Here is a 24,657-nt window from a genome sequence, read left to right as displayed (position 1 = left end):
ACATGTTCTTGGCTTATCATTCCTCTCCCATTAGCGATACTCTATAATATGTATGTCAATGATTCTACTGATCTGTATTTCAAAAATTTTGCCCATTAGCAAATAGTAGACCTATAAAACAACCACCACCAGCTATTACCCATTACTGCTCATGAAGTTCCTCTTACTTTAAGCATAGGGGTTCTGGCTATGCTCTTGCTGATGGCTCAGGCCCATAATCCTAGTTACTGAGGAGGCTCAGACAGGAATCAAGGTTCACAGCCAATTCGGGCAAGAAAGTCTATAAGACTCTTATCTCCAATTAGCCACCAAAAAACTGGAAGTGATGCTATGGTTCAAAGTAGTAGTGCACTAGCCTTAAGCAGAAAGGTTCAAGGAGAGTGTCCAGGTCTTGTGTTCAAGCTCCATGACCAACTAAAATGAAAATAAAATAAAATAAAGGTTCTATTTCCAATGACAAGCAGGGTGCTATGGATTTAATATAACTTCCGAGGTTCAGGGGTTGAAGATTTAAATCTCAATACAGCATTGCTGTGGCTCATGAGAGCAGACTCTCATGATGGAATGATGTTACGGCAGGCAGAGGTAAGTTATATGGAGAGCAGGTTTGTTGTAAAAGCTAGTTAGGCTCCCTTTCATTTCCTTGTCCTCATTTGACTCTTCTTTTTCTGTGATAACAAAACACAGCACACTGTCCCAAAATAACTGCAAGTTTCTCATTCTTCAATTTCTCCAGCTTTCAGAATGCTAAGAAATAAACCTCTGTTCTTTATAGCCAAGTTCTTCATATATATTTCATACATTCTGATACAGTAGCACAAAGTGGAGCAGAATGGTGGTGATAAAATAAGCATAGTAATTATAAGGACATAGTCCCTCTGTTTGAAGATGGCTTTCGAATCTGTAATAAAGAAAGAGGTGTACTATTCTTTTTCTGTGAAATTTGAATACAGAAATAATTTTGAAGGTGCCATAGTATGGTTATGAGGCTTCCCTCTGTTAAATATAACACTAAGTACTTCTGGAGACTTACTAATTCCATGCACATGAAAAAAGAACAAGGCCTGTCAAGTGTAGAAGAAACTATCTCCTTATACCACTGCAGCAGTGTTGGGGATGTCAGGGCCTGTTTTGAATTCATCTGACAATGTTTTTTGAAGTCTGCTCATAAAAGAGAATAACACAGGATTTCCTGCAGATTTCTGTCTCACTCATTTATTAACTAATTTCTGTACAAGGTTGTGTCATCTTACTTATCAATAGTGATGACACAGAATAACTATCATTCTACCACCAATCAGAAAAAAATCATTTTACATATAAATGTTACAGTCTTTTATTATTAACAGTATGCCCAAGCCAGTTCTCTTCTTTTATAGGACTTTGAGCTAACAGAAATTGTAAAGCAGTGTCCTAAATACTTTCCCCCAGTGTTGAACATCATTTAAATCAAAGAGAAGATCAAATGTTGACAAGCTCACATTTTACAGGATTTTTTTTTACCTCAAGTTTCCTTCATGTTCAAAACTAACTGAAAGAATATTATCAAATGCTATAAGACAATGAAAATATTCATTATAGAGCCATCCAAATAAATTCTATATATTTTAAATGTTTTAGCCATATACAAGATCTATAAATCCATGCCTTCAACTAAATGACCTTAATTGATACTTCAAATATAACAATATGTTAAGTAAAGATGTTACCTAGAGTCAATTCTGAATCAGTTCAATGGTGGATAAATCTAAATAAATATTAATACTATGAACTTTTATTCTAACTAAAAGAAAAATAATGTTATTAGGCAATGTTTACATAATTGAATTACTTAGATTATTATTTCATTTTGCTTTTTATTATCAATTAATTTAAACAAAATAAAAATTTAGTAACTATTTAAATAAAGTCTGCAGTTCAAAAATTATATGTATATGCTTCCTTACCTTATTAATATTTCTGGAAATTAAATATTCACAACATAAGAATTCCTCTTTCTGTCCGCTGATGTCCCCAGATTATATATTGTGAATTCACCATATTCCCTTGTTGTTTTATTAAATAAGGGGAGGTTTTCTGCTTTTCTTTTGTTAAATAAAGGAATGAGGTAATACATATTTTCATTTTCTAATTTGGAATGCTAGTATACCCATCCATCAAAATGTACAATGACAACAATATTTGCAGCTTTTAAGTCACATGAATTAATAAGATACATGCCTGCTTTACTTTGACACTATGACTGCCTGGACCTTTTAACAGAAACATCATCTCAAATGCCATTATAGTTCATCCTGAACCATACAGAGTAGTGATCTTCTTACTAACTGGATGTTGTTTTGATGTTCTTCACATTTGCAATTGACATACCAGATATTTTTAAGAAAAAAAGTGAGTTATATATTAATCATTCCTTGAGTTTTAATCGCAATTCATATTCTCCCTAATTTACTAAGAATAAATATAATTTTATGAAACTATACTTCAGCAAATTTCTCTATTTTCAGGAGTTTAGATTGGATAATAAACCACAAACCATATATTTTGTCTTTTGACATGCATTATAAAAATATTACTCTGATAAAACCATAATAATCTGTTAGAATTAACTTTTTGGTTTGGAGTCTTTTTCTTTCTCTGCCTTTTTTAGTAGCGCTAGTGTTTATAATCAAAGACTGGTACTTGTTAGGTAGGCATTCTACCACTTGAGCTATGCCTTCAGTGCTTTTTGTTTTACTTATCTTTCAGGTTGCATTTCATGTATTTACCTAGCATTGGCCTCAGAAGTTGATCTCTTTATCAAAGGATTACTGCATAGCTGGGAAGACAGTTAAGTACTGCCATGCCTGGTTTAGACATTGAGATTGAATATGAGTAAAGCTTTGCATGGGCTCTCCTTAATCCATGAAACTCCCAGTCTTTACTTCCTGAAGTGCTGGGATTATAGACATGAGGTATAATAAATTTTAACTATATATCTTGTGTACTCGCATAGGTGTCTTACAAATGGCTGTGATTTTATCAAAATATAAGTTGATTAAAGAGTTATTCTAAGACTAATATTTTATTATCATTACCAATTTAAGGAATTATATTAACACTTTGTCACTTTTCTTCAGTACAGTTTGTTGTACAAATTAGAAAATTCTTAGATAAATCTGTTGTCCTTATTATACTGTGTAAGAAATTATAGAATTATTAATGCTTAGGTTCTGTTTCTCTGTATCATTCCAATTTTTAGTATATGTGCTGCTGAAGTGAGCACTAGGCTCTGTAGCATTATAGAAATAATGATACAGCAAGAAGCATATGTCAACTTTAGGCTGAAATTCAAGTAAGAAATTAATCCTACTTATTTAGAATTTTAAGTATTCTTCCCTTGTTTCCAGCTGATTGACTAGTTCAAAAGAGCCAAGATAGGAAAACAAAGAAAACTCAGGATATAGAAACAAAGGGTTAAAGTATTTTGTGATATTGATATTCCCAAAGATGAAGGTATTGAGCAATACTGACATTCCCAAGGATCAATCACTCAGTTTTGTAGATATATTGATGAGAAAAGACACAAGAGGCTCATGTTGGAAGTCACCATGCAGAAGTGCATCAAGCAGGATATTAAAAGCAAAGCAGTGAAAAACAACTGAGGATGCCTTAAAGAGATTTATAAAAATATGAACAATCTTTACCCAATTGGAATAAAATGTTTTCTTAAATTGATTGAGCAATGTAGTTTGACTGTAACAAGATAATAAACTGTAGCTTTATTTAATATACCTATTCATTCTTACAATGGTTTATATTACAAAAAAAAGTCTGTTTCCCATCATTTAGTATGATTTCTTTATTCTCCACAAATTAGGTAAGAAAGCTGAGGTCTTTAGTCCTCACAGTTATTTAATATGAATATAACAGAGTAGACTCGTTATAAAGTCAAATGATCTAAAAGAAATAACTTATGCCACTTACAAAACACCATCACTAACAGAAAAATTTCTGTTTGCTACTTTGTTATACCTATTTAGGGGTCTGTGAATGTGGCTGAGTAGTAAAGTTCTTGCCTAGCATGTTTGAAGCCCTGCGTTCGATTCCTCGGTATAACATAAACAGAAAAACCCAGAAGTGGCTCTATGGCTCAAGTAGTAGAGCGATAGCCTTGAGCAAAAGAAGCTCAATGACAATGCTCAGAATCTGAGGTCAAGCTCCAAGACTGGAAAAAAATAATAACCTTGCTTATGCCTATTTTAGAGTATGATTGATTTTGGTAACAGAAACAATATGTAAATGATAAATAGTAGAATGAATGCATATAAAGCTTGACTTAAAAAACAAGAGTAATAGTTAAGCACTTTTTTTCATTGTCTTTCCCCAAAGTAATTATACATTTTTATTTTTCCCTTATATATAAGTTCTAAAATAGATCTCACTATGGCACCACATTAAACAAGAAGAAGTTTAAAATATATACCTTTTCCAGTTCAGCATAGTTTTAAACAACTATTGACAATACCACCAAAGATAGGAGCCAAGTGAATGATGCTATGTGATATGAAGCAAGTAATTCATTTAGAGCCTGACTTAACTATCGTTTCTTTCTTGCTCATTAAACTTGATTGCTCAGTAATCATTTCTGACATTTTCCTGAGATGCAAAAAAAAATTACATGAAGAAAAATACCTGATGTACATTTAGTACTTAATGAACTCAATTAAAAGATCTATTTTAAAAACAGAGAAAGAAAAGAAAAAGGAAGAGAGCTTTAATTTGTAGACAGAGGTCAGGATGTTACAGAAAAGACACCCAAAATTTGCCTGGTCTTCACAACTCTAAGGTTGATGGCTCAAAGAGAAAAGAAGATAAGGAAAGGCAAGGGATGACAGCAGGAAACTCAAGACAGATCCTGAAATACTGAAGTTTAGATATGCAAAGGGTAGCAATTAACAAAATGGTGGGTTAGGAGAAGTCTTTCAATATGGTTACAAGCAAAAGAAAAAATAATACAAGCCCAACAAATATCCATAGACACTTACCAGCCATCATCCTCCAAAAACAAAATTTAAGATGAGAACTCAACATATTACTCAGCAACTCTCCTAAGAATGCTTACTGATGAAGTAGGAGTCATCACAAGAGAAGCAGTAGTCTAACCTCTTGATTGAGGAGAGGAGTAGGCTCTGATAGCTTTTTTCTTATTTTCTAAAAATCTATTTGTAACCTCAAAGATTTTTTCACTACACTACCTATGTAAACAACCACACTTAAAAATAAATGTGGAGCCAGGTGCCGGTGGCTCACGCCTGTAATCCTAACTACTCAGGAGGCTGAGATCTGAGGATCACAGTTCAAAACCAGCCGGGGCAGGAAAGTCCTTGATACTCTTATCTCCAATAAACCACTAGAAAACCAGAAGTGGCGCTGTGGCTCAAGGGGCAGAGCCCTCGTCTTGTGCTGAAGAATGCAGGGACAATGCCTAGGCCCAGAGTTCAAGCCCCACAACTGATAAAACAGAGATAGATAGATAGATAGATAGATAGATAGATAGATAGATAGATAGATAGATAGATACATAGATGCGAACCCAGAAACGTGGACATGGCTTGTTTTTGGATTTACCAACCAAATCTACATGAGTAGAAAGTGTGTTGTTATGTATGTACCCCTGCTTTCACTGTATTTAATTTTGGTATAATTTGGGGAGGGGAAGGAAAAAAACAAATCGTTTAAAGAGGGATACAGGTGGACCCATTGCAACAAGGAGATATACAAGACACTATGTGGAAAAACAAACTTTACAAATTGGGGGGGAGGGTGGAATATAGTTGTGGAGGTGAGAAGGAAGGGATGGTAGGGGAAAAACAAAGGAGGAAGCAACAATGCTTGATAAGAAATGTACTCATTACCTTGCTCATGTGATTGTAACCACTCTGTACAGTATTTTCACAATAAAAACTTATTTTTTTTTAAAAAAGAGAGTATTAGCTGTATTCTAGGTGTCTAGAAAAAGATTAAAGCACCAAAAACTAGGAACAGACCTGTGTGTCAGGTGGAGGTAGTAGCGGAGGAGGGGCAACATCATCTCTGAACCACAGTAAGAGGAAAGATGCAAGCTGCCAATGAATAAAAGTCAGATACTAAGACAGAGAGCTGTGAGAATGGAGGAATCAGGAGAAATTAGAGTCTTATTTCTGGTCCATCTAGTGAAAAATTTTTAGTTGAATACTTTCTATGTTCCCAGAAGGCCAGAGAGAGGAGTAGACATAAGAACTGCTGATAGAGAAATTTCCATGCTATATTATACTGTGGTAAACTCTAGGCCAGAAGGTTCTGATGTTTAACTGGCGGGAAAGATTTGAGGGAAGATATTTCACTCATTAGCAAGTTTACTTACAGTAGGAAAGAACATCATGAATTGACATAGCAGGGAAGTCAGGTCAGGGATCATTATGTAAACAATTCAAAGGTGTTTTGAGATCAAAGATAAAAATTAATAAGAAGAAGTTGAAAAGACAAGTCTATGGGGGAATTTCTTCTTTTCCCCAGCAAGGAAGGAAGATTGACTGTCATCTACTTTATTTTTATACATATTTGTTGTAGTTATTCTTTCATTTTCTTTTGATAACTTTACCTTTTGTCCTATTTGTTTCTTCCTGCTTTCACATCATTATTTAGTGCTTTCTGTAGCTGCATCCTATATGTTTTTCTTCTTTCCAATTTGTTCCTTCTCTCATTTGTCCTTTTTCTGTCTCCCCCTGTTTTTCGTACTCAGTTACTAGAATTGGTAGATCTAGTAAGTTTTTAAAAATTTAAAATTTTTAATTATTTTAATTTTATTGTCAAGGTGATCTACAGAGGGGTTACAGTTACATACATAAGGTAGTGAGTACATGCCTTATTGAACTTCTCTCTCATTTTTTCTCTCACTTTCCCTCTCCCCCAATTCCTCCCCAAGGTGTACAGACCATTTCCAACATACTGTCTTGTGAGTATTGCTGTTGCATCAGTTACTTTTTTGTCCTTGGTCTCACCATTTGTCTCACCCTTCCCTTCCCTAATTTAGATAAACAGATAAACATATATATATATATATATACACCCAGGGTACTAAAATCAGATAGAGTGACAACAGGGGCTAAAACATAGGGGGAAAAATACAAAAGAAGAAACAAAATCTCATACTACATTAAAAACAACAACAGAGAAAAACTTCTTGTGTTTATATCTTGGAGTTCATTTTGCTTAACATCATCTTATATGGTCATATGTACATAACTATTGAGCTGTTCTGCTTATCTGCTAAGATTATCCTAGATGTATACTAATTATTACAAATAAGGAAAACCATAGGTCCTATGTTTCATTGGGTCTGGCTTACTTCAATTAATATGGTTTTTTTCCAAATTGTTCCCTGATTTTTCCCAAGTTCTTCCATATTTTTTTTTTTACAAATGGGACAGAATTCCATTTAGCTAGCTAGAGAGCTAGCTAGCTAGAGATAGACATAGAGATAACAATTTTCTTGATTCATTCATCTACTGAGGGGCATCTGGGTTAGTTCCACATCTTAGCTATGGTAAATAATGCTGCAATAAACATAGTTGTATTGGTAGCTTTAGTATGTCCTTATTTGTGGTCATTTGGGTAAATGCCCAGGAGTGGGATTGCTGGATCAAAGGGGAACTCTATGTTTAGTCTTTTGAGGAACGAGCATACTGCTTTCTAGAGTGGTTGACCAAGTTTACACTCCCACCAACAGTGTAGTACTGTTCCCTTTTGGGCACATTCCCTCTAGCATCTAAAGGTATAGTAATCAAAACAGCTTTGTATTGGCATAAGAACAGAACTGAGGACCAATGGAATAGAATTGAAGACCCAGAAATGAACCCACAGACCTTGGCCAGCTAATCTTTGATAAGGGAGCCAAAAAATAGGATGGAAGAAACCTCTTTAGTAAATGGTGATGGCAAAATTGGTTAAACACTTGTAGAAAACTAAAATTCAATCATTTTATATCTCTCTGTGCCAGAATCAAATTCCAAATGGATCAAAGACCTTGAGATAAAATCAGACCACCAGAAAACACTACAGGAAAGAATAGGAGAAGCTCTCAGGCTCCTTGGCACAGGCAAAATTTTTCTTAATAAACACCCAGAAACACAACAAATCATGAAACTGCAGAGCTTCTGCATGGCAAAGGACATAGCTAGTAAGATCAATAGAAAGCCCACCTATTGGGAGAAGATCTTCACTAGCCAAACAGAAGACAAAGGCCCCATATCTAAAATATACTTAAAACACAAAAAATTAAATCCCTCCCTAAATTTAAGAAACAACTGTCCCATTAATAAGTGGGCTAAAAACTTAAAGAGATACTTCTCTGAAGAAGAAATAAGAATGGCCAATAGGCACATGAAGAAAGTGCAACTTCTCTAGTTATGAAAGAAATGCACATCAAAACAATATTGAGATTCCAGTTAGAATGGCTATAATCAAGATCTAGTAATTTTTTTTTGGGGGGGGGTCCGGTCGTGGGGCCTGAACTCTGGGCCTGGGCGCTGTCCCTCAGCTCTTCAGCTCAAGACTAGCACTCTACCACTTGAGCCACAGCGCCACTTCCGGCTTTTTTATTTTTGCTTATGTGGTGCTGAGGAATTGAACCCAGGGCCTCATGCATACAAGGCAAGCACTCTACCACTGAGCCACCTTTCCCAGCCCTCTACTAACTTTTTAACAGCTGGTATATTATGTATTCTAGTTCCTTTCTTTTCTCATCTTAATAATAGAGTTGTTGATGTTTCTGACTTGTTTTCATCGCTGTATCTGATTTTTTTTTTCTTTTTCTAGGCTTTGTATGCTTTCTCACCAGTGAGTGGTCATATAGAATCTAATCCAAAGGGAAGGCTCTCCATTAACAAGAAAACAAAAGCAAATACATAATACAAAGAGACATTCATCCCAACAGATATGCAAATCACAATGTAGAAACAAGGGGGAAAAACATGCAAAAAAAAGGCACTATTACTTGTCAAAGGTCATAACTACACAACACTTAAAATAAATCATATTGAAATGAATGGAATGTCAAATTGAAGTCTGTTTTTTAAAAAGACAGCAAATACTTGAAAGGCAATTATTAAAGTGAATAAGGTAAATTTTGAATTCAAGATTTAGGCAATAAACTGCAAAACATCCAACAAAAAAATCCAACAATAAAGACACATTAGAAATGCAACATTTGCCAGGCACCAGTGGCTCACATGTGTAATTCTTACTACTCAAGAGGCTGGGATCTGAGGATCTAGTTCAATGCCCGCCCAGGCAAGGAAAGTCTGAGACTCTTATCTCCAATTAGCCACCAGTAAAATGGAAGTGGCTCTGGGGCTTAAATGGTAGAAAGAAAGAAAGAGAAAGCAAGCATGCAATGGAACATTCAGTAAGACAAATACAAAGCATAGAAGCAACCACCACCAGTACATGAGAAGAGTAGAAGAAAAACTTTATCCTAACATCACCTTATCTGACCTTTTCTGCTTGACTCAGACATATACTAGATATTGCAAATAAGGGAAACCATGGGACCTATGTTTCTTTGGGCTTGGCTTACTTCACTTAATATAATTTTTTCGAAGTATTTCCATTTCCTAACAAATGTTAGGGAAATGAACCCTAAGATATGTATTCAAATTTTTTTTTCTTTCATGCATTTGTTTCTAACGCATTTATAAGATTATTTCTTTGTTGCTTTGTATGTCCCTTCCCCACAGTATAACCCTGCTTTCACTGTATTTGATGTTGGTATAATTTGTGGGGGGAAGGGAAAAAACAAATCGATTAAATAAGGATACAGGTGGACCCATTGCAACAATGAGAAGTACAAGTTGTCATGTCGAAAACGAACTTTACAACTTTGGTGGGGGGGGAGAGGATTGGTTGGGGGGGTGGGGGGGAGGTTGGGAAGGGATGGGAAGGGGAAACAAAGGAGGAGGCTACAATGCTTGATAAGAAATGTACCCATTATCTTGCCCATCTAATTGTAACCCCTCTGTACAATAAAAAAAAGAAGACACACCTTTAGTGATTGAATACAAAATGGAAAACAGAATATGTTCAAGCTTGTTTTAACAATAAATAAATAAATAAAATAAATAAATAAATAAATAAAATTAATAACAATAAATAAATAATAAATAAATAAATAAAATTAACAATAAATAAATTTAATAAATAAAATTAATCAAGCATAAAATCAACTCTCAAGAACTTTGGAAAACAATAAGTGGATTAGTCTAAAAATATATGGGTATATGCAGCCGCTAAAATACAAGCTAAAGTGATAGAAAACCATATAATAAACTCATGGTTAAAAATGCTTTAAATCTAGGTAATAGTATGAACATTCACATTGAAAGTATTTGGAATCACAAACAGACTGAAAAGAGTATCTCCATGTCACACAGAGTTGAAATCCAGAGAAGGTAGAAAGGTATTGAAAACCACAAGATAAAATTCCTAATTTATTTACAAAGACACAAATAATAAAAATAGAACTCTCAATAAAACTTCTGAAACCAAGAAAACATATTCCTTATTTCAACCCCTACTGTAAATAATATCCAATATAGAATATTATAAATATACATATATATATTTCTTTTCTTAGAGAAAAATATAATTGTGGAGGAAGGCATTAAAAGAAAACAATCACTTGTTATATACTAGTCATTGTACTATGTCTTATAGATAAAGGATAGGTAAGACACCATTTCTTGCCCAGTGAGAGGAGAAAGCATATAATCATGGAAATAAATGGCTAAACTCAGAGAGATAGTGACTATAAATTATAGGAAGTGATTGTTCTGAGACAGAGAAATTTATTTCAATTAGAAGATCATGGAAATTATTTTGAAAAATTAACTTTTAATCCAAAATTACATTCATCAAGAATTACCTAACCAATAGAAAGTTGGGCTTGAAATAGGTGGACCTGAAAACAGGGAAAGTACATTTCAAGTAATGTGAGATGAAAGTATAAAGGATTTTTTTTTTCAAGGCTTGATTGTAATCCAGAAAAACTAAAAGACAAATGTTACCGGGAATAAGAGTAAGTAGAGATAAATCTGAAAGAATTCCATGATGTCAATGTCAAAGGTTTAAATACTTTTTGAATTATTAAAAATATTTTTATTATGATTAAATAGTTGTACAAAGGAGTTGCCATTCAACAAAGCAGTGTATGAATTCAAAATTTTATTGTCTTGAAAGTAATGCAGAGCTATTGAAAAATTTAGAGCTTTCACATTGCTAGATTTGTGTTTTAAAATTATTTTGAGTGCTATAAAGAGATTGGATTAGTTAGATAAGAGAGTAGAAGAGTATAACAGAAGATAAGTTAGAAAGTTTGGTGACTTAGAAGTTAATGGGGTAGAAACATAGATAATCTGTCCTTTGGAACATTTTTGAGACACTATTGGAAAATATTGGTGTTCAACTTTGTGTGAGCATTGTTCTGCTTGCTTCCTTGAGTCAATGGTGTCATCAATTAGCAGAACAATAAAGATTAAAGAGGAGTAGGTTTGTTTAAGCATCATTTTAAAATTGATATTTAAGATATATGAAACCAACAAAGTTGGCTATGATATGATATTACCTCTATCACTTGTGAAGTATAATAGATGCTTCCAAATGAGAATAATGGAACAAATTTTCTGATACATTTTTTGGGGAGCAGTCAATATGTAAATGGTTTATAAAGGAACTAGTGCTGGATAAAGTAGACAAAGTATAAAATACATGAAAATGAATTTAGAGAGGATATTGAGTTGTACGTGGAGAAACAGTAAAAGACACTTGGGAGAAAAACAAAGAAATGAAAATTCAAAGAAAATCAAAATGATACAAACTAAAGACTTTTTAAAACAAATAGGTCCAACTCATTGAATAAATCACATACTAATAAGAAGTCAAGAAAGACAGAGTGAGAAATGATGATGCACTTGAAAAGATGCATTGTATTGGTGACTAAAGAAAAAGTAAGGAAGTAATCTGCTGAAAAACCCGGGCACCTGTGGCTCACGCCTGTGCAATCCTAGCTACTCAAGAGGCTGAGATCTGAGGATCATGGTTCAAAGCTAGCAGGAGCAGCAAAGTCCGTGAGACTCTTATCTCCAATAAACCAGTAGAAAACTGGAAGTGGCGCTGTGGCTCAAGCCGTAAAGCACTAGCCTTGAGCTGAAGAGCGCAGGGACAGCGCCCAGGCCCAGAGGTCAAGCCCAAAACCGAAGAACAACAACAAAAAAAAATCTGCTGAAAAAAATTCGTGATATTTTTCCTTGGAGGAGAATGTCCTGTCTGGATGAATCAGCACAACATCCCCGATTTATCTTAGATGATTCAGTGAATTCTCTGTACATGTGTAACATATGACAGTGTCTTTAATTGCTTATTTAGTAAATCAAATGTCAAATCAAATGATTTATTTTTCTTAAACTATTATGCCTTGTGTTTGAGAGGTAAGAATCTTAAAATTATTTTTTGACTATTTAGTAGATGAGAACATATTTAAAAGGCAAATGTCCGTGAAAATAAAATAATCAATATTCCAGTAACATTCCAGCAATATTACAGAAAAAAATAAAAGATAGTGTGAGTCTAATAAATATTGATTTCAAAAAGTAAATGGGATAGATGTCAATAGGTATTTGAAGTAAATGGATTTTTTATTTTGAAGTCTACTCCTTCATCAGTGAAGGAAATCAAACCACCATAATAACAGCTTCTTATTCCCAGGAAACTGAAAAAAAAAAAAATTCCTATGCTATTCAACTAAAAACGAAGCCTCTGAATTCAATAAATGTTAATAAATTTTACTGGAAAATAGACATCTACTCTTCCACAAATAGAAAAAATAGCATGCCATCTGTCTCACTACTTGCAAGTTACTGAAATAATACATTACAGATTGGGTAGTTTATAAATAATGGACAAGTCGTATAATTCTGAAGCCTGGGCAGTCTGAGATCAAGGTCTCAGAGGATTCTGTGCCCTGAGAAGGATTGTTCTGCAAGTGTAGCTCTTTTTGCTAGAATCTCAGATGCAGAATATCAGGGTAGCTCTTTTGGGCCTTCTTTTATGGGCATTAATCTGAGTCACTTTCTGTAGGACTTACATAGTTCCAGCTAAAGAATCATCATGTTCTGATTTCAAAATTGTTCTAGCTGATCAAGCAGTGATCTCTTTACTTATTATACTACAAAGTGGTGTGTGTGTGTGTCCGTGTGCATTTGTATGTATTCCACATTTCAGAGAAGCATCAATGTAAGTGAAGGCAACCTAGAGTTATCTAGTTTACTTAGAAGAAATACTGTTCTTTGGTGTTCCTTCATTCAGAATGTTAGTAGTGGAATCTGATGTCATTCTATGTCCTGTAGCTTTCCAATAAATGTTTTACTCAGAAATAAGATCTGGCGAGAGTTTCAGGAAGATGGCAGAGGAGAAGCTGGAATCTGAACAAGCTCTCCCATAGAAAGCAGTTTTAGAGTTCCCGTGAACAGCCCTAAGCCAGAGAACCACACCAAGTGTGCCATCACAGGACAGAGGTTTAGGCAAGAGAGGGGAAATCAAGGCAAAGAGACACATCTGAGCGCTTGCCAGCAGCCGCCGCGGCGGCAGCGGTCGCGGTGGCGACCGCAGGGCACCATAACTGAGCCACAGAGTCTGGGACAAAGGAGCCAGACGCAGCGGGCGAGCGGATTCTACTCAACACCAGCAAGAACCGACAAGGAGCGGACATCTTCATCCTGCAGTTTGCGGACCAGAGACGATCCAGGAACCAAGACTTGGCGTGAGTAGAAGCCCGACTTCCTCACTCCTTCTCAGGGAGCAGAGGAGGGAAGGCCACCCCTCCCCCCCCAGCACCCGTGATCTCCATCTTGAATACCGACAAAGCTCGGAGGAGCTGCGAGCTCCAGCTCAGGCCTTGGAATAAAACATGTCATTTAGCAGATCACAAGAACTTAACGGCGAAATGACCTCACAGACTCAGCTCCATCCAGGGAAAAGTCACCCAGCTCAGGCGCCAGCCATTGGAGTGGCTTTCCCCACTGGTAACCAGAGCCAGAGGCTGCCCCTCCCTCTAGCAGCCTCCACAATCAATTGAAAAACAGAAACCCTGAGAATGGCTCCAGGCTGGGCTCTGTGAGGTTTTCACAAAATAGCCCCAGGGAAAAGCTACTGTTTGTTGAAAGGCCTCAACACTACCCAGAGCCTAGCCTCATCACTGCATCCCCCTCTTTTGTGATTCTCAAAACAGATCACCCTCCCATTAAACTAACCTGGGAGGGGGATCTCAAAATCTTGGGTAAAGCAGAGCATTTTTCTGCCTGTTCGAACAAACTGACTTAAGAAACCAATCAAGCCACAGGACCTCAAGCAGACCAGAGACTCCAACAAGAGGCTGGCTACAGACACAAGGGAGACACAGGATTTTTCCCACCCCTCCCAAAAAAATCAAAGAACTTTTTGTTTTTCTTCCTTCTTCTTCTTTTTCTTTTTTTTTTTTTTTTGGTTCCTTATATATAAGAAAAAAAAATTTTTTTCTTTTCTAAAACTTTTATTAATCTATAATTTTTGCCTTTTTTGAAAAAAAATAGTTTCCCAGTAACTTTTTTTTTTCCTCTTACAATTTTTATTTTAGGGGGATGTGAAGGTGTGTTTTTCTTTCTTTTCTTGTCTTCTTTCTCTTTCTTTTTTTTTCTTCTTTTTTAATTATCTTTTTGTTTTTGGTTTAGCTCTACTGAACTTCCAATCTTTTTATTCTCCCTTTCTTATCCTTTTCACCTTTTCCTCTCCTTTGTTCTTCTTTATATGACTTACCTCTTGTCCTGAACATCCTCAGACAAACCCCTAGTTAACTAGTAGACCCTATCCCCCATTGTGTACACACTTAATCCACAAATCTATTACTCAATTGAAAACCTCTGAGACTTAAATTCCTTAATAGCAGTACTACCTCTTTATACCTATATAACATTTTAAGCATTTTTTTAACTCTTTCACATCTCCTCTATGTCCCCCCCAATCTCTCAATATACTCACGTTCCTCTCTAAATAGATTGTTCTTGAATCTCCATAATATCATTAATTTTTACTTGTCTATTTTTTTCTGGTCTCTTTTCATTTCCCTTTCCCTTTATTCTTTTTCCTCTCTCTCTCTACTTGCATCCTACCCAACCTATTTCCTGCTTTGAGATTAGGACATAGTTAACTCTCCCTCTGCCTCCCCACACCAATCTATTCCTATTTTTTTACGCACATCTCTCCCTAACCTAATAATTTCTGGTTTTCCAAATTTTTCTCTGCGGTTCCAAGCCCATTAACATATAGTTGTTTGATGTTGAATAGATGTATCTGTTGAACTAGATTGTATCTGTAGACTATTGACTGTACAAATTCATACTTTGGTTGATGGTAGCCTTAAGATAGTGTTCTAGCACAAAACTGGTGCTATTTTCATCTCAAATGGGCAGAGTAAGCCGGAAAAACACAAGAAAAATGGCAAATCCAGGTATCTCAATTCCCAATCTTGATAATCAGGGGACAGAACAGATAATGAATAATCCAGAGGAGAGTTCCCAAATAGCTCTACAAACACTGCTGGCAAACATGATAAATGAAAAGTTTGAAAACATACAAAGGACTCTGTATGAGCGTGATAGGGAGAGAGAGGAGGCAACCCGAAGGTATATACAGGAATATCATAAGCGTGAGGAAGCTACTCAAAAACTGATACAGGATCTGCGTGAGCAGGCTGAGAAGACTCAAAGAGAACTGCAGGAATCCCACGAACGGGAGAAAGCTAATCAAAGAGTAATACAGGAATTGAGAGACAGGATGAGAATACACAAAGATCAGTAAAGGCATTCATGGAATCCATTAACAAAGAGCTGAAGGAAGTCAGGGAGACCACAAAGGGAATGCTGAATGGAACCCAACAGAAGGAATGGGAGTCCAAAGAAACCATATCCATTCAACTAAGTGATTTAAGAATAAACACTGAACATCAAATTAAGGAAATAAAGAAATTCATACAAGACCTAAAACAGAACTTCACAAAAAATTTGAAGCCATCAAAGCTGACCAATTAGAAGGAAATGAGATAAAAAACAAAGTAGAGAGTCTTGACAGCAGGTTAGACCATGCAGAATATCGAACCTCAGGGATTGAAGACAGCCTAGATATTATAGAGAAAGAACATACAACCATCCAAGACAAGTACAAGAAATATGATAGATCTATCCAACACTTGGAAGACACCATCAGAAAGCCTAATCTAAGGATAATGGGTGTAGAGGAGCACCTAGAAACAGAAGTTAATGGTCTAGGAAATTTGTTTAACAGGATCCTAGCAGAGAACTTCCAAACATACAAAAAGATAGGCCTATTCAGATACAAGAAGCTTTTAGAACCCCAAATAGACCAGACCAGAAAAGGACATCCCACCGTCACATTATAATCCACACCGGATCAACTCAGACCAAGGAAAAGATCCTTAAAGCTGTCAAGGAGAAAAGGGTAATCACTTATAAAGGGAAACCAATTAGAATCACCTCAGATTTCTCAGCAGAGACAATCAAAGCAAGAAGAGCCTGGAATGATGTATGCCATGCCCCAAAAACAAACAACTATCAACCAAGAATACTGTACCCAGCTAAACTCTCCTTCATAACTGAAGGCCAAATAAAAACCTTCCATAGCAAAGAAAAATTGAAACAATACATCTCTACCAAACCAGCCCTACAAAAGATTCTTAAAGAAGTCCTACACATAGAAAACCAACAAGACCACAATAAAGGCCAAGAAACCGCACCTAAACTGAGAATCCAAGAACCATAGGAAGAACCCAGTTTTCGCAATCCCCAAGAAGGTGGATAACATGGCAGGAACTCCCAAATACCTCTCAGTCCTATCTCTTAACCTTAACGGACTGAACTCTCCAATTAAGTGACATAGACTGTCTAGTTGGATTAAAAAACAAGACCCTTCTATCTGCTGCCTTCAGGAGTCACATCTTGCCCGTAAAAAAAAACACATTTTCAATGTTAAAGGCTGGAACAAAATCTACCAAGCAATCGGCTCTCATAAACAGGCAGGAGTTGCAATCCTAATATCAGATAAAATAGACTTCAAATTAAAATTCGTGAGAAGAGATAAAGAAGGTCTCTACATACTAATTAAAGGATCTCTCCTTCAGGAGGATATTACAATTCTAAATATCTATTCGCCAAACAATGGAGCACCCAAATTTATCAGAGAAACACTACTTTCCCTCAAATCCCATATAGATCCAAAGACATTAATTGTTGGGGATTTTAACACACCACTCTTCCCACTAGATAGATCAACTCGGCAAAAACTCAACAGAGAAACTGCAGATCTAAACAGCTGCATAGATCAACTAGACTTAACAGACATCTACAGAACATTTCAACCAGCAGCATCAGAATACACGTTTTTCTCAGCAGCAGATGGAACATTTTCTAAAATAGACCACATTTTAGGCCTCAAAGCAAACTTGTCTAAGTTCAGAAACATTGAAGTTATTCCTTGCATTCTCGCTGACCACAAGGGAATAAAATTAGAACTCAACACCAAAAGCCACCAAAGAAAGTCCGGTATCACATGGAGGCTGAACAACACACTGCTGAATCATGAGTGGGTCATGGAAGAGATTAGAAAGGAAATTCAAATGTTCATGCTATTCAACAAAAATGAACACACAAATTACCAGCTCCTCTGGGACACAGCAAAGGCAGTACTCAGAGGCAAGTTTATAGCTCTGAGCTCCTACATCAACAAATTGGAGAGATCTGAAACTGACAATTTAATGACACATCTAAACCTCCTTGAAAAAGAGCAGCAAGATAAACCCCAATCCAGTAGACAGAAAGGAATAATCAAAATTAAATCAGAATTAAATGAATTAAAATCCAAAAAAACTATAGAAAGAATCAACAAAACAAAGAGTTGGTTCTTCGAAAACTTAACAAAATTGACAGACCCTTAGCAAATCTTATCAGAAAAAGAAGAGAACACACCCAAATTAATAAACTCAGAGATGAGAATGGAAACATCACCACGGAAACAACCAAGAATCAAAATATTATAAGGGAATACTTCTCAAAACGTTATGCTAATAAGTTTGAGAACTTGACAGAAATGGACCTTTCCTAGCAAATATTGACATGCCAAAACTAAACCAACATGAGTTAAATCATCTTAACAGGCCCATATCAAGCAATGAAATAGAAACAGCAATAAGAGACCTCCCAGCTAAGAAAAGTCCAGGACCAGATGGTTTTACAGCAGAATTCTACAAGGCCTTCAAAGCAGAGCTTACACCAATACTCTTCCAACTCTTCAATGAAATTGAAAGAGAAAGCTCACTACCGAACACATTCTATGAAGCCATCAGAACCCTCATCCCAAAACCAGGCAGGGACTCATCAAAGAAAGAGAACTATAGATCCATTTCTTTGATGAACATTGATGCAAAACTTCTCAACAAAATTTTGGCCAACCGACTTCAACAATTCATCCAAAAAGCATACACCCCGATCAAACAGGATTCATTTCAGGGATGCAAAGCTGGTTTAATATACGCAAATATATTAATATTATTCATCATATCAACAGAAGCAAGAATAAGAACCACATGGTAATCTCAATAGATGCAGAAAAAGTATTCAACAAGATCCAACACCCCTCTATGATGAAGGTTTTGGAAAAATTAGGAATCCATGGAACATGCCTCAATACAATAAAGGCTGTATATGACAAACCTACAGCCAGCATTATACTTAATGGTGAAAAACTAAAGCCATTTCCTCTTAACTCAGGAACAAGACAAGGATGTCCACTCTCTCCACTTCTCTTTAATCTAGTATTAGAATGTCTAGCTACAGTAATAAGACAAGATGAAGACATAAAGTGGATCCAAATAGGAAAAGACGAAATAAAAGTCTCCTTCTTTGCAGATGACATGATCTTGTATTTAAAGAATCCCATAGACTCCACTCCCAAATTACTCAAGCTGATTCAAAACTTTGGCAAAATAGCAGGTTATAAAATTAACCCCCAAAAATCAATGGCTTTTCTGTATGCCAACAATGAGAAAAGTGTGGCTGAAATTAGGAAAGCAACTCCATTTGTAATAGCCCCACAAAAAATAAAATATCTAGGAATTAACTTAAAGAAGTGAAGGACCTCTATGATGAAAACTTTAAAATCTTGAAAAAGGAAATCAACACAGAACTTAAAAAATGGCAAAACCTCCCATGCTCCTGGATTGGAAAGATTAACATCGTGAAAATGGCAATACTTCCCAAGGCTATCTACAAATTCAACGCAATACCTATCAAAATTCCAACCTCATTCTTCAAGGAAATAGAAGAGGCAATCCAAAAATTCATATGGAACAACAAAAGACCGCGAATAGCAAAAACGCTCCTCAACGGAAAGAACACTGCTGGAGGAATATCAATACCAAATTTCAAACTCTACTATAAAGCCATAGTAATCAAAACAGCTTGGTATTGGCATAAGAACAGACCTCAGGTCCAATGGAATAGAATTGAAAACCCAGAAATGAACCCACAGACCTATAGCCATCTAATCTTCGATAAGGGAGCTAAAACAATAGAATGAAAGAAAGACAGCCTCTTCAGTAAATGGTGCTGGCAAAATTGGTTAACTACTTGTAGAAAACTAAAGCTACATCCTTATATATCACCCTGCACCAGAATCAACTCCAAATGGATCAATCCTTGAACTCAAAGCAGACACTCTGAAAACATTACAGGATGGAATAGGAGAAACCCTAGGTCTCCTTGGCTCAGGCCGAAATTTTCTGAATAGAAACCCAGAAACATAACAAATCAAAGAAAGGTTGGACAAATGGGATTGCATAAAGTTGCAGAGCTTCTGCATGGCAAACGACATAGCTAGCAAGATCAATAGAAAGCCCACAGATTCGGAGAAGATCTTTACTAGCCATACAACAGACAAGGGTCTCATATCTAAAATATACTTGGAACTCAAAAAATTAAATCCCCAACAACAAATCCTGAAAGAAACAACTGCCCAATAAATAAGTGGGCTAAAGACTTAAAGAGAAACTTCTCTGAAGAAGAAAGAAGGATGGCCAATAGACACATGAAGAAATGCTCAACATCCCTAGCCATAAAAGAAATGCAAATCAAAGCAACATTGAGATACCACCTCACTCCAGTTAGAATGGCAAAAATCAAGAACTCTAACAACAACAGATGCTGGAGGGGATGTGGACAGAAGGGAACCTTACTTCATTGTTGGTGGGAATGTAAACTTGTTCAACCACTTTGGAAAGAAGTATGGAGGATCCTCAAAAGACTTCACATAGAGCTCCCCTATGACCCAGCAATCCCACTTTTGGGCATTTACCCAAATGTTTACAAACAAGACCACACTAAAGCTACCAGCACAGCTATATTTATTGCAGCATTATTTACCATAGCTAAGATATGGAACCAACCCAGATGCCCTTCAGTAGATGAATGGATCAAGAAAATGTGGTATATATACACAATGGTATTCTATGCCTCTATCAGAAAGAATGACATCGCTCCATTTGTTAGGAAATGGAAAAACTTGGAAAAAATTATATTAAGTGAAGTAAGCCAGGCACAAAGAAACACAGGTCCCATGGTTTCCCTTATTTGCAATATCTAGTATATGTATGAGTCAAGCGGAAAAAGTCAGATAATGTGATGTTAGGTAAATGAATCCTTAGATAGGTATTTTAATGTTTTTTTTTTCATGCATGTGTTTCTAACGCATTTATAACTTTATTTCTTTGTTGCTTTGTATGTCCCTCGCCCACAGTGTAACCCCCGCTTTCAATATATTTGATGTCAGTATAACTTATGGAGGAGATGGGGAAAAACAAGTCATTTAAGGATTCAGGTGGACCTGTTGCAACAATGAGAAGTACAAATTGTCATGTCAGAAAGGAGCTTTACAATGTTGGTGTTTACAATGTCGGTGGTGGGGGAGGGGGGGAGGTTTGGGTGGGGGGGAAGGGGGGAGGCTGGGAAGGGAGGTGAAGGGTAAACAAAGGAGGAGGCTGCAATGTTTGGTAAGAAATGTATGCATTATCTTGCCCATGTAATTGTAACCCCTCTGTACAGTATGTTCACAAATAAAATAAAATTAAAAAAAAAAAAAAGAAATAAGATCTGGCTCTGTGCTTTACTTGCTTGAAATTGCCAATGCTGTCTATATTGCTCATTATTAGGGGGGGGGGGGGGAGGGGGGGGGGTTGTTCACCTAGCCTGAGCCTTGCACTCAGGGCTTCGATGTTCTCTCTGAGCTTCATTTTACTTCAGGTTATCACTCTACCTTTGAGCTAAAGCTCTACTTCTGGCTTTTGGGGTAGTTTATTTGAAGATCTTGCTGTGGCGGGTTTCAAACCTCAATTCTGAGATCTCAGTAGTTAAGGCATGAGCCACCAGCTTCTGGCTGATAATCAGATTCTTATTTTAAAGTATTCTGAAGTGGATTCTCAACAAGCAAATGAGGTAACCTGTAGAAAAATACATGGCTTGCCTGTTGAAGCAGAGTAAAGTAAAAAGGAATCCTTACTAATGACTTACATTTCCAGGAGAATTGAAATTCAGGATATTGGAGATTTATCTAGGTTGCAGACAACATACATTAGTTATTGGTCCAGAAAGATTTCAGGTTTATAACAAAGGAGTAGATTGAGGAAGGTACTCTTTCACAAGGGAAAAAGAAAGAGGAGGCTCAAGTGGTAGAGCACCTCTGTTGGATGTGTAAGGCCCTGAATCTAAACCCCAGTACTTCCAAAAATAAAATAAAGAAAATCAGAGTAAGATGGATTTTTCCCTATTCTTTATAAAGTTTGATGGTGGATCAAATGTTTATTTCCTTAGAAGAGTTGATATGGCTCTTCTCATCTTGTCCTAGGATAAGAACTAGTACACATGTTTGTGGGAATTATTATTTACTACAAAATATTTTAGCAAGAACTCAGAAGTCTGCGTGTTCATTTTGGATGAAATCAAAGTGATGGGTTGTACAAACTCCAAAATGATATAGGACTATACTTTTCACCTTTTGCTTTCTGAGGTTGAGCACTCGAAAACACAAATGGCCTGCTGGAAAGGCTTATTTATGATCTAACAGAGGGAAAAGGATCCAGGCCAGAGCCAGCAGGGAAGTGAAGTCCATAGTCCAACAAACCGCACAAAACTAACCTGTGTTAAAAGTGCAGAGATTCCATGGATGAATTGAGCAATAAATTTTACATATATCTATAGGCAATGGACATTTACTCATCCATCAGGATAACATTATGTCATTCATAGTGAAGGACTGACTTGATTTACAACAACTATTTATAGTGCAATCATGTTGGGATAGACAATGAACATGTGTTTTCTCTCATGTAAAAATTAGATCTAAAATATACATTCATATTCATATGTATGCATGTATATATATATATATATATATATATATATATATATAAATACACAGGGATATACCTAGATACACAGCCGTATTAACTAAACTATCATACATGTAGGTAAGAAAACCCATGGTCCCAAATTTATTGAAATCAGAATGCCTCAATAAATAATAAAAAAGGATTCTTCATTTAATCAACAGTTTATAATACAGTATGCATCTAGACAAATTAACAATGTATGATTTATCTAAGGTATTATCAGAACAACATGAATGAACAGAGGTAAAATCCTTCTTGTCAATTTACCGCATCTGTCTAGTTTTTGATCAAGCAAGAATGATCCACGTATTGCTTAAAATCATCTATGTATGCCCTAGGCATGTATAATACAAACTATTTCAGAATCTGGAGGAAAACTAAAAGCCATTGCCAGTAGGCTTGCCATGAGCAAAAGAAAGATAAAAGAAAAATAAGCTTTTATGAAATATAAATTATACTATTTCCAAGCTCCTCATGTGAATTTTGGTATGGAAAGATTAAGACAAAGAAAATATAGCAACTTAAGACTCTTGGCCTACAAAGTATGTGTACAAATAAATATACATTTATAAATATATTATGCATTTTGTGTTAAGGCTTATATATGAAGAGATTTATTTTATTGTAAACATGTAGTATTAAGGAATAAGGAAAATCAAGCACAAAATGTGGATAAAAGAGGATATTGAGCAATATGTTTTTAAGCTGAAATTGTATTACTTTTTATTCTCAGTGGATATAAAAAGAAACGTATTTTATGTAAACATAAAGTAGCACTGTAGAAATAGTAAATAATATGTAAGTAGTCTGTGTCTTGTCATAGTGGTTGTTTGTGCTATGTAATTATGGGCTGAAAGCATTTAATACACAAAAATATAGATCTATGGGATATGATCCCAGTGGTGGTTATAGATAAAGAGAAGAAATGTTCATGATATTTATACTTATAATAAAAATAAAAACATGCATTTGAGAAGTGCCAAAAATTAAAACATGACTAAGTGTTAAACAGACAAAAAGACACATAGGCAAACACACACACATACACATAGGTACATACATGTACACAATTTTAACTTTTCTCATGTCATTTTAAGGCAGAAAGCAATAGAATGTAAACTTTCTTGGTCTTCAAATACTCATGTAACATTTTTGTTACATATGAAAAGCACTCTTTTTCCATTTTACATAGCATATATCAAATCACAACTCTATTGAAGAAAATTCAGAAAGCCATTTTCTGCTGCATATATGATAGTTTTCTTTTTTTTTTTTTTTGGTCCAGTTGTGGGGCCTGAACTCTGGGCCTGGGCACTGTCCCTCAGCTCTTCAGCTCAAGGTAGCGCTCTACCACTTGTGCCACAGCGCCACTTCCTGCATTTTTTTTCTTTTTTCTTTTTGCTTATGTGGTGCTGAGGAATCGAACCCAGGGCCTCATGCATTCAAGGCAAGCGCTCTACCACTGAGCCACTTTCCCAGCCCATATATGATAGTTTTAAATGGGGAGGCAATGTAATTAATTTTTGTCATTTGAGATAACTTGTATGTATTTGGAAAACAGACAAATACAAAGACTAAGGAGTTGGTCATGGGTTGGAAGCCTTTTGGGAAAGTTTAGAAAAAAACATGGTAGACTTATTAGAGACAAAGAAGGGAAGTAAAACAATTCAAGACATAATATAAATGCTAAAATCTAGCAGAACTTCTAATGATCTAATTGAAAAGAAACTACTGAAGCAGGCGATGGTGTCTCATGCCTGTAATCCTAGCTACTGAGGAGGCTGAGATCTGAGAATTGCAGTTTGAACCAAGCCCAGGCAGAAAAGCCCTCCAAAGTCTTACCTTCAATTAACTACACAAAAAAGAAGTGAAGTTATGGTTTATGTGCGCAATGCTAACTTGGACTGGAAAGAAAAAAAAAACTCAGGGACAATACCCACACCCTGAATTCAAGCCCATGGACCAACACAAAACAAGCAAAATGACTGCTGAGTTATCATTTGAACAAAGAAGGGGACAACATTGAAATTGAAATCACTGATATGGGAACTAGATTTTTGTTTCTTGGTTAGCACACAAGGTTATATTGCCACCCTCCC

This window comes from Dipodomys spectabilis, unplaced genomic scaffold (assembly GCF_019054845.1).
Source record: "Dipodomys spectabilis isolate Male_0828 unplaced genomic scaffold, ASM1905484v1 ptg000043l, whole genome shotgun sequence".
Lineage (NCBI taxonomy): Eukaryota > Metazoa > Chordata > Mammalia > Rodentia > Heteromyidae > Dipodomys > Dipodomys spectabilis.
Note: the sequence above shows the minus strand (reverse complement) of the source record.